Source organism: Salmo salar, chromosome ssa01 (genome assembly GCF_905237065.1).
Source record: "Salmo salar chromosome ssa01, Ssal_v3.1, whole genome shotgun sequence".
Lineage (NCBI taxonomy): Eukaryota > Metazoa > Chordata > Actinopteri > Salmoniformes > Salmonidae > Salmo > Salmo salar.
In genome coordinates, this window is record NC_059442.1 from 39,736,067 (window position 1) to 39,753,317 (window position 17,251).

The following is a 17,251-nucleotide window of genomic DNA, read 5'->3' on the forward strand; positions in this document are numbered from 1 at the left end:
ATCTGAATTTCTTACTATGCCACCAGGTCTGTGGCCACAGATCGGCCATAGATTCATTGGCAAGAATACATTTCTGCCCTGCTAAAAGTTACCCAGAATCAAGTCAATAATTGTGTGATTATCTGACACCAACAAAAAACACCAACAATAAAGTAGCAGTGCTCAGGGAGACTTGACATTAACGCTCTCAGGATTTAAACGTGCAACCTTTTGTTCTGGAATGCATTCATGTCTCAGCAGCGCCACCAGAAACATTTGTTATCAAGAACATATATCCATACAATCTCAAAAATAAGATTATGGTACAATGTTGTTTAAAGGTGCACATAAGGTACCTTCAGAGGTACATAGTTCTGTTCATAGGGTTCTAGTCGGTACCTTTTATGGTACATATGCAGATAATCTGTACTGAACAAAAATATAAACACAACATGCAACAATTTCAAAGACTTTACTGAGTTACAGTTCATATAAGAAAATCAGTCAATTGAAATTAATTCATTAATCTATGGATTTGACATGACTGGGCAGGGGCACAGCCATTGGTGTGTCTGGAGGGGAGCCAGGCCCAGTCAATCAGAATTAGTTTTTCCCCCACAAAAGGGATTTATTACGAACAGAAATACTCCCCAGTTTCATCAACTGTCTGGGTGGCTGGTCTCAGATGATCCCGCAAGTGAAGAAGCTGGATGTGGATGGCTGGCGTGGTTACACATGGTGTGTGGACGTACTTCCATGTTTTCTAAAATGACCTTGGAGGCGGCTGATGGTAGATAAATGAACATGAATTTATCTTTCAACAATTCTGGTGGACGTTCCTGCAGTCAGTATGCCAATTGTATGCTCCCTCAAAACTTGAGAGTGGCATTGTGTTGTGTGAAAAAACTGCACATTTTAGAGTGGCCTTTTATTGTCCCCAGCACAATGTGCATCTGTGTAAATATCATTCTGTTTAATCAGCTTCTTGATATGCCACACCTGTCAGGTGGATGGATTATCTTGGCAAAAGAAAAATGCTCGCTAACAGGGATGTAAACAAATTTGTGCACAAAATTTGCAAAGATGTCAAGGAAAAAGGTGGCTACTTGAAGAATCTCAAATATAAAATATCTTTCGATTTGTTTAACAGTTCTGTGGTTACGACATGATTCTATATGTCTTATTTCATAGTTTGGATGTCTTCACTATTATTCTACAATGTAGAAAATAGTAAAAATAAAACCCTGGAATGAGTAGGTGTGTCCAAACTGTTGACTGGAACTGTACATATTACAGTTTTACCCCATTTTTCTCCCTATTGGTATATCCAATTGGTAGTTATGATCTTGTCTCATCTCTGCAACTCCCCAACAGACTTGAGAGAGACGAAGGTCGAGACGTGTCCTCCGAAAGACAGACCGCCAAACCGTGCTGCTTATTAACTCACTGCTCGCTTAACATGGAAGCCGGCTATGATCGCCTGGAAACGAAACTCATGCTCTAGTGGCGCCTTAGCACTGCAATGCAGTGGCTTAGACCTCTGCACCACTTAGGAAGCCAGTTAATGTAATTTTCACAGTAATTTACTGTAGCTAATCTGTGACACTCACTGGCCTGACAGTGTAGCAGGAAACTGAGTATTACAATAACATAGTGATTAATGAAAATTATATATTATATAGCTTTTTAGTATCACAAATACTTATGTCAGCCTTTAACAAGGCTAGATATCTAACAGTATTCTATATTAGTGTTTATAAGCAGAATACAACAGATCACATTAACTGTGTTGACATTTCCTCTCATGGGAGACAAGAAAGAGATTGCTCAAAGCCACACCTCCAATAAGCCACACCTGCAATATTCTGATAAACCGCCACTTCTACAGTATGCTGCCAACAGCAAGTAATGTTGTCAACAGAAGAGTCAGCGTAGGCACAGTAGGTTACTGGCATGTATTGCTAGTGGCAACCAATTGGTTATAAGTTATTGTGAATTTGACAATAAATTTACTTACAAATGTTTCCAGTTAAGAAAATACTGAAACTTCACTGAAACTTCAAGCAACATTGCCGTTAAATGAGTGGAAAATCCACAACAACATCATTACAGTGCAGCTACAGTAGTCAGTGACACATGCTCTTAATAGGTTGCAGAACAGACAGCGTCAAATGAGGTGCTCAACTTACATTGCGTAACCATCGAACTCCCCCACCTATCAAAGTGTAGTAATGATCCTATCTTATATTCCAAATATTGGGTGGAAAAATGTCCCATTATACCTACAAGATACCGAACTGTACCATGTGAGTTCATATGTGTACCTATGAAGTGTAGCTTTGACTTTTTTTGCACCCCAGGGAACAACACCGTACCTTAACCACATACTTATTCATGTGGTTTTTCCCTAATGGATAGTTCAAAAGTTCAGCAAACCATTAGTTTGTTGCTGCTTGTCCTTTTGGCGGAATTTCAGGAGAATTGAAGGAGAACTCGGATTTTAAAGCTGGAATTGTAAAGAACTTTAGAGGGTAGGTGAGGGTCATGCTAATTGCTCCACACAAATGATTGCCATTGTGATCTCAATGTTATACATTTAAAAAAAAAACCTGGATGAAATAAAAAATGCATTGACAAGAGACTTGTGATCGTGGATATTGCATTAGACCTTCAGGGACAATAGTTCAACATCCTTCAAGAACAGGATACACTCAATGTAATAAACTATGCACTCTTTCCCCAAATAGTCAGAGTAAGAAGAGGTCGCCAGGGGAACCTGTTTCTGATGGGGAAAAAATGACCAATACAAAGTAAAAATGTATCGATTCCTTTATAATAAGTGGTGAGATTCTTTGTGATAACCAGGGTACAGCAACTATGTTCGGCCTGTCCCTACAGCTAAAGAGATAGAGTGGTATCTCAACTCTTGATTTCTTATGCAAAAGTAGCCTTACATCAGTAAAGATGCAGAGCCATCATCTTGAGTAGAGAGGGCTTGTGCTGCTGGTGAAAACACTCCGCTTCAACCGACGATTCATGTCCTTTTTCCCTGGTCACCACTTCTGTGTCTTTTCATGTCAGAGCAGTGTCATGCATTTATTTGGAGTGGTCCCTCCATTTCCTGGTCTTCAGATTGACAATAAGACAAGGCAGATGGATGGGAGCACAGAGAGGTTGATAGGAAAGTGGTGTGAATCTGCAGACCACAGGAGATACAGTACCTTCAGAAAGTATTCACACCCCTTAACTTTTTCCATATTTTGTTTCGCTACAGCCTGAATTTAAAATGGATTAAATTGAGATGTTTTGTCACTGGCCTACACACAATACCCCACAATGTCAAACTGAAATTATGTTTTTCCAAACATTTAGAAAATTAATTTAAAATGAAAATAGTATTCAATTTTTAAGGCAAACGTAAATAGGTTGAGGAGTATAAATGTGCTTAACAAGTCACAACATAATAAGTTGCATGGACTCACTCTGTGTGCAATAACAGTGTTTAATGTGGTTGAATCTGTTTTTAAAATTCACAAATCGACTGAGGGATCGTAGATAATTGTATGTGTGGGGTACAGAGATGAGATAGTCATTCAAAAATCATGTTAATTACACTTTGGATGGTGTATCAATACTTTTATTTTTATTTAATTTCACCTTTATTTAACCAGTTAGGCAAGTTGAAAACAAGTTCTCATTTACAACTGCGACCTGGCCAAGATAAAGCAAAGCAGTGCGACACAAACAACTACACAGAGTTACACATGGAGTAAACAATAAACAAGCCAATAACACAATAAACAAGTCAATGACACAGTAGAAAAAAAAGAAAGTCTATATACAGTGTGTGCAAAAGGCATGAGGAGGTAGGCAATAAATAGGCCATAGGAACGAATAATTACAATTTAGCAGATTAACACTGGAGTGATAAAAGAGCATATGATGATGTGCAAGTAGAAATACTGGTGCGCAAAAGAGCAGAAAAGTAAATAAAATAAAAACAGTATTGGGATGAGGCAGGTAGATTGGGTGGGCAATTTACAGATGGACTATGTACAGCTGCAGCGATCGGTTAGCAGCTCAGGTAGCTGATGTTTAAAGTTGGTGAGGGAACTAAAAGTCTCCAACCTCAGCGATTTTTGCAATTCGTTCCAGTCACTGGCAGCAGAGAACTGGAAGGAAAGGCGGCCAAATGAGGTGTTGGCTTTGGGGATGATCAGTGAGATATACCTGCTGGAACATGTGCTACAGGTGGGTGTTGTTATCGTGACCAGTGAACTGAGATAAGGCGGAGCTTTACCTAGCATAGACTTATAGATGACCTGGAGCCAGATACACCCAGATACTACAAAGATACAGACTTCGTTCCTAACTCAGTTGCCTGAGAGGAAGTAAACCGCTCAGGGATTTCACCATGAGCCCAATGGTGAAATCCCTGAGTCGTTTCCTTCCTCTTCCTTCCTCTCTGGGGGACAGCCGAAGAACCCGGTAGGTTCTAGACAGCACCTTTTAATCTAAGACTGTATGCATTTGAGTGAAAAGAAGGAAGCCTGTAAATAATAAAAAATATTCCAAAACATGCATCCTGTTTACAAAAAGGCACTAAAATAATACTGCAAAAATGTGGCAAAACAATTCACTTTTCGTCCTGAATACAAAGTGTTATGTTTGAGGCAAATCCAATACAACACATTACTGAGTACCCCTCTCCATATTTTCAAGCATAGGGGTGGCTGCATCATGTTGTCATAGGTATTCTTGTTATTGTTACGGACTGGGGAGTTTTTCAGGATAAAACATTTACAGAATGGAGCTCAGCGCAGGCAAAATCCTAGTGGAAAACCTGGTTCAGTCTGCTTTCCCCTAGACACTGGGAAATGAATTGTCCTTTCAGCAGGATAATAATCTCAAACACAAGGCCAAATCTACACTGGAGTTGCTTACCAAGATAGTGAATGTTCCTGAGTGGCCGAGTTACAGTTTTTAATTAAATCTACTTGAAAATGTATACCAATACTTGAAAATGGTTGTCTAGCAATGATCAACAACCAGTTTGAAATAGCTTGAAGAATTTTGAAAAAAAGAATGGGCAAATGTTGCAAAATCCAGTTGTAGTAAGGTCTTAGAGACTTACCCAGAAAGACCAAGAGCTGTAGTCTTTGCCAAAGTATTGACTCAGGGGTGTGATAGTGAGATATTTTGGTATGGTGCAACAGGACATATAACTATTTAGACTATTCTAAACACTACATGAACTTGATTCACATGTGTGTGTGCATCGATGACTCACCAGATGACTGTCACCAAGAAACCTTGAACGCATCGGAGAGCAATACTGTATCTCAGAGAGGAACGGTGGGCATTGTTTCTGCAAAAGGATTTATGCTTTAGAATATACTAGTCGACGGAGGTCAATGAGAGAACAAATGAACACGATCCACTGAATGGTCGCAATGATCTGCATGCTGAAGTAAAACTTCCTCTGCGTCTTGCAAGAGCCACTCAGTTAGGAGAGAGGGGGTGGGGGAAAAGAGGGAGGGAGTGAGAGAGAAAGAGATAAAGAGAGAAAGGGGAGGGATGGAAGGAAGGAGAGAGAGAAAGATATAGAGAACAAGGGAGAGAGAAAGAGAGAGACACTTTTCAATTATGTTGCATTCGATTGACACTGAATACATTACATTTCTTGTCACAAAATTATAACCCCACACTGTCATTGTACATGACACAAACCACTTGGTCAGCCACCCCTGGCCACCACACCTCTGTCTCTGTACAAGGAAGGAGAAGGAAGTGAGCAGTGAGCAAACCTCTCTCTGGAAAAAAGTGGAGGAGAAAGAGTCCTCTTTGATATTAGCCTCCCTTAGGGGATCTGCTGCTACTAAAGAATGTTAGAAGTTCAGGTTCCAGCCACTAGCCTCTGAAAGATGACCTCGTCTGCTGCCAGATGTCCTCTGTGACCAGCCAGTCAAGGGCAGGAAAGGGAGGAGGGCTGGGACATGAGGACTATCAGACCCAGGGTCGGACTGGGACCAGATATTGGCCTGGGCATTTTTTTAAACACAATTTTTTAAATCGAGCCCCCAACACTGTGCCATTTTTTGCCTTGAGGCTCAAATTATTAGCCAAATAATGATCCTCCTGTGCAAAAATGTAGACATTAGCTAAAGATGGACAAGCCCATCTGGCATTTGTCCGAACTGTCCTATAGCCAATCCTTTTCTGTTCAGACCAGTATAAGGGTAGGACAGGGGTGGTGTTCAAGTGTTTGTAATGGCACTAACATGGTATAAAAATGTATAAAATATAATTAAAATATAGAAAATGAAGAATAGGAATACGGAAGTGTTACAGTTTGGCTTTGCAGTTTGCAGGGACTCATGAATATCACTAAGTATTGTGCATCTTCACATTATAAAACCATTTCAACGGATATGGCAAAGCTAGTGCTTGACAGTTAATTCAGCAACTTTGAGGTAGGGAGCCAACCATCAGAAACCATATTGATCTTCATGTCAATATAAAGCCCTAAAAACCTCCACTTGCCCTTCCTGATGTCTATTTCACCAACATTAGCTGCAAAATGTGGCAATTATACTTAATGCACCTCACTAGCCTTAAAACGCTTAATGAACCTCGTTAACCTGCACAAGGGCTTCACCAATAGAGAGGGAGACAACCCTACCGTTAGCGGATGGCAAAGCCGACAAGAGATTTCTCAGAATGTTCAGAAGAAGACGGCGGCGGCGAGCGACGGTTGGCTCGGCCATTAGCGCCAGCCACAGAGCCAGTCAGCCTGATTTCCTGGACTCCTTACGAGTGTCTGAATGAGTGCTCTTAAACGCTCCTCATCTCGGGGAAAAGGGAATCTATTTTTTGCCCATTAGTGCTGGCATTAAGAGCCATTATTTGCCTTAACGGCGCTAACTACCCACTCCCACGTCACCCATCATTACCATTATTATTCCTAGTCTAACTTGAAAGGACACAGGGATGCTTGAAAGGGACTGGGTTTGTTTGGCTGCTCCTGGGGAGAGAGGAGGGGAGGAGGGACGATAAGGGAAGGGGACTGGGATTTTGCTGTCTGTCTGTGCTGAGTTTTGGCATGGTAAGGGAAGGAAGGAGTGAGGGATTGAGAGGGATGCTCAGACACTTGGAGAACAGACTTTACTCACTTTACTCACTCACTCACTTAACTCACTTGACACTTAGATGCAAGAGAGAAGTTGATTAGTTGGGGTTTTTCCCCCAATTTATATTCATAAACAAAGGATTGTATTTTCCATACAAAGCTATGGATGGTAGCAACAGCTGAGTTTTTCTGTTAAAATATGATAATAATTTGTATACACTGAACAAAAATGTAAATGCAACATGTAAAGTATTGGTCAAATGTTTCATGAGCTGAAATAAAAGACCCCAGAAATGTTCCATATGCACAATCATCTTTTTTTCTCTCAAATTCTGTGCACACATTTGTTTACATCCCTGTTAGTGAGCATTTTATCCTTTGTCAAGATAATGCGGATGAGTTTTTCTGTGTGCAATAAAGCCCTTTTGTGGGGAAAAACTAATTCTGATTGGCTGGGACTTTGCTCCCCCCTGCTCAGTCATGTAAAATCCATAGATTAGGGCCTAATGAATTTATTTCAATTGACTGATTTACTCATGTGAACTGTAACTCAGCAAAATCTTTGAAATTGTTGTATAGTTCAGTATAGTTTATATGTGTTTAATGAGTGTATATACAGCCAGCAGATTTTGAATGGTTCGTGATAACTCTACTCCTAATCCTAAACCTGATTTCGATCCCTATGCCTTTGGATCTGCCAGCTGAATATTCACTTCCTTTTATTTTCAAATTGACTGCTGATGAGAACATCTGACGCATTTTGTTTCTCAAATTCACAGATTTATTGCAAGAAACCACAATAATTCAACAATCAGTATCATCTTCTCAATTCCCCTCTTTCTCAATTTAAACAGACAGAGACAAATATGCTGAGCATGCAGGTCCCAGACATTGGTACTTTGAGGAAAAGCTATAATGGCAGCACTGGTCTCACCTGTAATGGCATATGGCCCTCCCTCCCGTTCTCTCTGACTGTGTCCCAAATGGCACACTATATAGTGTATGGCCCTGGTCAAAAGTAGTGCACTATGTAGAGAATAGTGTGGCATTTGTGACACAAATCACATCGATCAGATCAGTGCCCCTAAATAAACATCTGGGCTTCTGCGTGCATGCGTGCGAGGAAGGGTGGGCAGAGCATGGATCCCATTGCCACGGTGCCCTTGGTGTGGAGTGAAGTGGTGTCCAGTAACAAAGAAGAAGGCCACCAGTACTGAGCAGAGAAGTACTGGGGAGGGAGTTAAAAAAAGTCTGTGTGTGTCCTCTAGGAACTAACTTCTGTCTCTGGCTCACTCACTCACTCACTCACTCACTCACTCACTCACTCACTCACTCACTCACTCACTCACTCACTCACTCACTCACTCACTCACTCACTCACTCACTCACTCACTCACTCACTCACTCACTCACTCACTCACTCACTCACTCACTCACTCACTCACTCACTCACTCACTATGACAAATAAACAGCATGATGACTACCCATCAAACTGGGAACATTCCCAGAACATTAGCTAGGATTCTCCACCCTTCTTGTGTAGTGTTTTTCACTTTGAATGAAAACAAGGGGGTTGGACCCTGAGCAGCCTTGGGCTGGTCTTCTGGGCAAGGTGTGTCTTTGCGCTAATCCCGCCTACTCGAATGACTCTGCTGCCCCGGAGCTGGAGAGCAAGTGAAAGTCAGAAACAAACAGAGCAGGCCAGGCTCCATGAGGGGGCATAAGGGGGCTTAGCCCCCTCAGTCGAGACATGCGCCACCTCAGTTTTAGTTTGTATCCCTATAGCAAAAAATGTCAAATGATTGAGTGACATGTTGGTGCAAAATCTGTATCTCCGCTGTGCGGTATCTGCACCAAGGACAGAATGTGCCGCGGAGGGTGTGTTTGTGTAGGAGGCTATGAAAAGCCATTGGGCGTTTAGGTATGACTCCTTTGGTTTTTCGTAAGAAGCTGGAAAAAATGCTGTGGAGGTGGAGACTATGTGATTAACATGGCTACTTAGGTAAAAACCTGAATTTAACATGTTCTTAACACTCTTGAAATGTTCTGAGGACCTCCAAGACAAGGTAAAATGTATCTGCGTGAACGGCAATGGAATATTATGTTAAACATAAAACAAATATGCTATGAACATCATAAAAATGTGTTATTTGGAAATTGTGGAACATTGTGCAGCATTGTGGGAATGTTCTGTGCAACCGATGTAAATATCACAAGACAACTCCCATAGCTTAATTAAATGTTCCTGGAACCTTTAAAAAACTTATACCATGTGTTCGGATAATATTCTTATAACATTATAGTAATGTCCTGTGCAATCAAACTTAAGCATTCTATGAATCACAACTGAGAGTATTTTGTGTTCTGGGAACCTATATCTTGTCATATCCCCACAATGTTCCCACAATCTAAATAAACATTCTGGGAAACTTTAAAGAACACACAAAATGTGTTCTGGGAATGTTCTTGTAACATCAGGTGAAAGTTTTTTGCACCCCAAAAGAAACATTGTAAAATCCTCCACACAACTGGACAGTTTTGGTGCTTTGGGAATATCTATTTTGTGATGTCCCCACAGTGTTCTCACCAGACTGTTCCTAGAACCTAATGAAACCTTTAAAGAACAGATTAAATGTGTTTAATATAAATATTCTATAATTATCAGCACGACCGGACAGCTTTCATGCTACGAGAACATTTGCCGCGACCTAATGAATGTTCTGGGAACTTTCACAGAACCAAATTTAGTTTGCTGGGTTCTCGTTCTCTCTCTCTCTCTCTCTGTCTCTGTCTCTGTCTCATACGCACACACACACACACACACACACACACACACACACACACACACACACACACACACACACACACACACACACACACACACACACACACACACACACACACACACACACACACACACACACACACACACACACACACACACACACACCTGTGCTCCCTGGTGACCCTGCCTGGCCAGTGTTTGCGTTTCTGACACATCAGATGAGGAAGTGAGGGGTGGGTGGGAGGACGTGGAGGCGAGCCAGCCGTCCAATCAGCTACTGTGGTTCTCACTTGGTTAACACCTCACTGTGAACACGGTGCCAGGGCCGGTCTGTGTGTGTGTGTGTGCGTGTGTGTCTGTGTGTATCTGTGTGTGAGTGTGTGTGGGCCCAGTATTACATACCTAGAGCCAGATCAGATCAGCCAGACAGACAGAGACTCAGAGCATATATATCTGTACAGTACACAGTGACCCTTTGTATCTGTCTTGACTGCATTTAGGGAGAGAGACAGAGAGAAAGGGAGAGGTGTGTGTGCTGGGGATGGTTTTATATAGAAGGTATAATCACACAGCTTTCAAACTCCTTCTGGTGAGCAATTTAATTGTACTGAGAGAAGAGAAAGTCGTCTGTCTGTCTGTCTGTCTGTCTGTCTGTCTGTCTGTCTGTCTGTCTGTCTGTCTGTCTGTCTGTCTGTCTGTCTGTCTGTCTGTCTGTCTGTCTGTCTGTCTGTCTGTCTGTCTGTCTGTCTGTCTGTCTGTCTGTCTGTCTGTCTGTCTGTCTGTCTGTCTGTCTTGTCTGTCTGTCTGTCTGTCTGTCTATTTCTCCCTCTCTTCCGCACTCTCTCCAAGCTCTGAGAGGTCCTATTATACATAATACTTTAGAGCCGTTTGAAATTGTAATGATGCCTCCAGCTTGGAGCAACCATGTGTATTACAAACAGACCAACTATGTGTTACCTCTGTTCCAGTCAAGACAACTTCTTTGACTTACTTTAGTCAAGACAAAGCATGCCTGTATTGTTCACAGATGTCTCTTGTACGTTTGGATGGGGGAGGGGGGTGGACTAACACCAACAGTGAAATAACTATAGCCCAGGTCTGGATCAGTTTTTCTCTCTCTCTCTCGTTTTCATAATCACAGCAATCAAAGGGGCTTTGTTCACCGCCATCAAAAACAATGAAGCATGATTAGCCTGGAGGCTGTGTCAAAAATCTCTAACACACACACGCACGCACAGGTACGTACGTAAGTGTGGGCACACATACACACAAAAGCACACTCATGCCCAGCAACACCTTCACCAAACAAAAAACAACTTTTTTCACATATGAAACGTCCAATTAGATTTTGAACTGTACCTTTGACTTGATTTCAAGTGATGGATTTTCACATGTGAACTTGCAATTCCACAAGTGAAGTTTTTTTATATGAGAAACGGCAAATGTCATTTTCACATTTTTTGCATGTGAAAGTGTACATCCGAGTTAAAAAAATTTAACATGTGATACCACAAATTTCACGTGAACTACAATTCTCACGTGAAAAGGTGGTGTTAACAGGTGAACTCCACATTTAATATATGAGAAAATATGATTTCACATGTGAAATTAATGTTCAACATGTGAAAACTGCTTATCCACATGTGAAAATGTGAGTTAACCCTTAGAGTCTATTGAAGCAAGTTACATAACCATAAAATCCCCATCAAAATCTGTCAGTTTAAACTAGAGATATCAGTTTTTTTGTATGGAATGCTTCTCAATCCACCGCATCTGCCAGCTGCACTTCTGCATCTGCGGTGAAAGGTGCCAGAGCTAGAGTTGTGTTTGTCAGACCATGAGACATCCCGAAAATCGGTCTTCTTACGAAAACGTCTGTAGCGTCTGAATGGTTTGACGTATAAACTAGAGAGAACAGGGGAGACTCTCACGAACACAGTGGTGTTCTCCGTTTTGCTCTACGACCCCCACAGGTGTCAGGGGACTTGTCTGAAGGTAACCAGTACCTGATTTAAAAAAAAAAGTATGATGGTAGTTTGGTGAAAATATTTCCACGTTTTTTTTTATATCTCCTATATTTAGGACAGACACATTTAAACCTTGTATCTTATGATTTATTTTTCTACTGTCCTTTTTGTCGTTTATGAATGTTTTATTCAATGCTTTTCTATGGGCTCTAAAGGCCGAAATCAATATTTTATCCCCCCAAAAATGTTGATATATTTTTTTAGACCTAAACGGGTAGTAAAATTCAAAATCAAATAGCTAAATGATCCATAGTATGAGCCTCTTAAAACAATTCCATATGTCATCTTAGCACCACCCCAATGTCTTAGACTCAAAATAATTAACATGTGAAAATGTGATTTTCACTTTAAGGGCACCAACACATAGGTTCCATACAACTACCGTTACGTTCACTCTGATCTCATCTTGTAAATATGACAGGGAAAGAAGGATAAAGTCACCAACCGACTAATTTGGGACTGACTTGGGACTCACAGCATGCTATCTCTCTAGGCTACTGTGTTTACGTCTTCTAATCAGGCTAAATATTCCTGACCAAGTCATCTATGGCTGGTAGTTTCTGTAGTATGTGTTATGTATTCCTGTGTGAGGTAGACAAAGGCCCTGCATGTAAAACCTTCTAACATTGTTCCTCTGGTGGCCATCCACCCCCGCAAGAACCACTAGAGCTACAGATGGACTGTACTCCTCTATCTCCCTTCATCCCGGCGAGCACTTGCCTTGGCCCACGTTTTCTCATGTTAAATTGGACTAGTTAAAGTGTCCTCTCTATGCAGCCTGGGAGACGGCAGAGAGACGGCGAGCACCGCTCTTTGGGGATCTCTCCCAGTCTGCGTCCCAAATGGCACCCTATTCCAAATGGCACCCGTAGGCTCTGGACAAAAGTAGTGTACTAAATAGTGAAATAGGGTGCCATTTGGGAGGCAGACCCATAGTGTTCAGAGGAAACCACCCGGGACTCTGGGCATGAGGAGATTGTGTGTCTCTCCTAGCGGACGTCCTATTATATGCTTTTTCGCCTGAGAGTGGCACCATCTTGAGCGGGGACGTGCGAGCGAACCAGATGGGGTCCATTCACACCACTTTGAGACACCAAGAGTTTGGGTAGGCACCCTGCAGACACTTCTTGTTATCTTTTGTCACCAATCAAGTGACATTTATTTTCTTTTTTTCTCTTTCTCTTTCTCGATCTTTCTCTACTCTTCTTTCTTCCGTAACTTGAATTTTCATGTTTAGGGCTCGTTGTTGCGTTGTTTTCCCTTTGTGTCGACTGTAAATTCAGAGAAATTTTTGACCCAGCTATTTACTGCTATTCTGGCCCCCATTTTCAATTATCACTCTAGTTCTGAATATTTCATCCCTAGCAGTGTATTTCTGTGTCTCTGTGTCTGTGTGTTTTTTACTCGTGGGGAACCCCACAAGAATAGTAAACAAGGACAAATTTGACCAAATGAGGACATTTTGTTAGTCTCCACAAGGTCAAATGCTATTTCTAAGGGGTTTAGGGTTAGGAGTTAGGGTAGACTTAGGTTAATAGTTAGTAGTTAGGGTCAGTTATATTGCAGGTGTTAGGTTTAGGGTTAAGGTTCGGTTCTGGGGTTAAGGTTAAGGTTAGGGTTAAGGTTAGGGTAATGGGTAATATATGTGTGTGTGTGTGTGTGTGTGTGTGTGGGTATGTCGGAGGTGGGTCAGAGGAGGACTATCTCTACAGTGTTTTGCTGGCACCTTGGAAGGTATGAAGGTCGCTCTAGCATTCTTCTTTTCTAATCAGTGTGGGGAGGGGAAAAAGCACATGAGCACTAATTCATGGCTGCCATTCATGGAGATCCAGCCTTATTTTCTGCATGAAGGCAGAATGCATATTTCAAATGTGAGAAGAATAGGCTCTCAAATAAGCGAGGGTTTCAACCCTGAGCCCTTTCTCTCTCTCTGGGACAAAAGACAGAGGATCTGGCAGGCTCTTGGCCTATCAATAATGAATGTAAGGAGAATGGTGTTCACTTATGGCAAGGGTGGATATAGTGTAGAGGCTGTGTGTGTGTGTGTGTGCGTTCGTGCGTGTGTGCGCACACATGAGTCTCTGCGTGCGAACTGCGCCTGTGTGTGTGCGCGCACATGCTGTGTCTCTGTGTGTGTATGTCACTGTGCCCATGAGCAGTTAGATCCTGTGCGAGTGCGTCACTGTGTTGGTGTGTGGGTAGATGTGTAGGCAAAGAGGGCCTTTGGCCGGCCTTCATCACATCTGTCAAAATAACTACAAAGCACACACACACATATTGGCACTTTTGTGTGTGGCACATCTCTCTAGCAGTGGATGAGTGTGTCAGTGGACGTTGCAAAGTGAAGGCAATTGTTTTTTTTTATCTCCGAGACGTCACCAACTGGTTACAGACGTAAATTCAACATCTTTTCCAAGTTTGTTAAATGTAAATTCATTGAAATGACGTGGAAACAACATTGATTCAACGCACGTCTCTAATGATGATACTCAAGTACCACTCATTGCTCAGGGGCATTTCTAGGGTTTGAAGACATTGGAGGCTTAGCACAATGTTTCAACAGCTAAATGCATGAATTTGGAGCATTTTGAGATGAATATTGAGCGATTAGAACATTCAGAGAGTATATCTTTCTCAGGTAACTTGCACCTTCCCACCTGCTACAGTAGACACTGCCAGTACTCCATGACAGTTGCTACTGTGGGTCTCTCCACTCTGGAACACTGTCTACTCTCTACTCTGGAACACATACAGAGCATACAGAAAGTATTCAGACCCCTTGACTTTTTCCCCATTTTGTTGCATTACAGAGACTTATTCTAAAATGTATTAAAAAAATGTTCCCCTCATCAATCTACACACAATACTCAATAATGACAAAACAGGTTTTTGAACGTTTTGCAAATGTATTAAAAATAGAAAAGTATTCAGACCCTTTACTCAGTACTTTGTTGAAGCACCTTTGGCAGCGATTACAGCCTTGAGTCTTCTTGGGGATGACACTACAAGCTTGGCACATCTGTATTTGAGGAGTTTCTCCCATTCTTCTGTGCAGATCCTCTCAAGCTCTGTCAGGTTGGATGGGGAGCGTGACTGCACAGCTATTTTCAGGTCTCTCCAGAGATGTTCGATCAGGTTCAAGTCCGGGCTCTGGCTGGGCCACTCAAGGATATTCAGAGACGTATCCCGAAGCCACTTCTGCATAGTTTTGGCTGTGTTCTTCGGGTCATTATCCTGTTGGAAGGTGAACCTTCGCCCCAGTCTGAGGTCCTGAGCACAATGGAGCAGGTTTTCAACAAGGATCTCTCTGTACTTTGCACCGTTCATCTTTCCCTCTATCCTGATTAGTCTCCTTGCCACTGAAAAACATCCCCACGACATGATGCTGCCACCACCATGCTTTACTGTAGGGATGGTGACAGGTTTCCTCCAGACGTTACGCTTGGCATTCAGGCCAAAGTGTTCAATATTTGTTTCATCAGACCAGAGTACTGAGAGTCCTTTAGGTGCCTTTTGGCAAACTCCAAGCTGATCAGGTGCCTTATACTGAGGATTGTCTTCCACCTGGCCAATCTACCATAATGGCCTGGTTGGTGGAGTGCTGCGGAGATGGTTGTCCATCTGGTAGGTTCTCCCATCTCCACAGAGGAACTCTGGGGCACTGTCAGAATGACCATCGGGTTCTTGGACATCTCCCTGACCAAGGCCCTTCTCCCCAGATTGTTCAGTTTGGCCAGGCATCCAGCTTTAGGAAGAGTCTTGGTATTTCCAAACTTCTTCCATTTAAGAATGATGGAGGCCATTGTGTTCTTAGGAACATTCATTGCTGCAGAAATGTTTTGGTACCCTTCCCCAGATCTGTGCCTCAACACAATCCTTTTTCAGAGCTCTACGGACAATTCCTTCGTTCTCATGGCTTGGTTTTTGTTCTGACATGCACGATCAACTGTGGGACCTTATATAGACAAGTGTGTGCCTTTCCAAATAATATCCAATCAATTGAAGTTACCACAGCTGGACACCAATCAAGTTGTAGAAACATATCAAGGACAGCCAGAAGAGGACTGGCCACCCCTCATAGCCTGGTTCCTCTCTAGGTTTCTTCCTATGTTTTGGCCTTTCTAGGGAGTTTTTCCTAACCACCGTGCTTCTACACCTGCGTTGATTGCTGTTTGGGGTTTTAGGCTGGGTTTCTGTACAGCACTTTGAGATATCAGCTGATGTAAGAAGGGCTATATAGATACATTTGATTTGATTTGATCAATCGAAACAGGATGAACCTGAGCTCAATTTCGAGTCTTATAGCAAAGGGTCTGAATACTTATGTCATTATGGGGTATTGTGTGTAGATTGATGAGGGGAAAAAACTGTTTAATCCATTTTAGATAAGGCTGTAATGCAACAAAATGTGGGATAGGTCAAGGGGTCTGAATACTTACCGAATGCACTGTACATCTACGGTGTATTGCCAAAAACCTTCATACCACTCAACTGTGATAAAGAATCCCACAGTACACACACACACACACACACACACACACACACACACACACACACACACACACACACACACACACACACACACACACACACACACACACACACACACACACACACACACACACACACACTGTTCAGTAATTAAAATCCATAGAGCAGCTTTAAGTGATACTGTGTGCTCACTCCTCTGTCTCTCTCCATCACTTTCTCTGTGTCGTCTGTTGCTGTCTCTCGTCTGCCCTCTTCTGTTGCTGTCTCTCTTGTCTGCCCTCCTCTCTCATCCTGTCCTGGTTGTAAAAAGTGTAAAAGTCTACATGAACAGCACAATGCTGCATTTGTCAACAGAGTATTCTAACCAGTCAAAGGTTCCCAACCACTTGTGTTGAAAGGTCATCTTTTTCAATCCAAAACGGTTAAAGGGGATACTGGGGTAGCTTAACCTGTGTTGGGCCTGTGTCTGGGTCACCTAGTTTGTCCTCTTCCCTACCAGTTTCCCCTGGCTGCTACAGTTTTAACTGCTCCACTCATCATCTGCAAGGTAGCAAGGTAGAGGTGCGACATGTCATCAGTTAGTTTTAAAATCACTGTATACTAACACGACCAGGGCAACTCAACTGTAAAGAGAAATTGGTCTCACTTTATTTGGTCATACTATGAACAAAACTATCTATTCATATATAACTGTTTGCTAAGGCTATGGTTAGGGTTAGGGTTATGTTTAGAATAAGGGTTAGGGTAAGGGTTAAGGTTAGGTTAGGGTTAGGGTTAAGTCTAGGGTTAGGATAAGGGTTAAGGTTAGGGTTATGGCTAGGGTTAAGGTTAGTAGATAG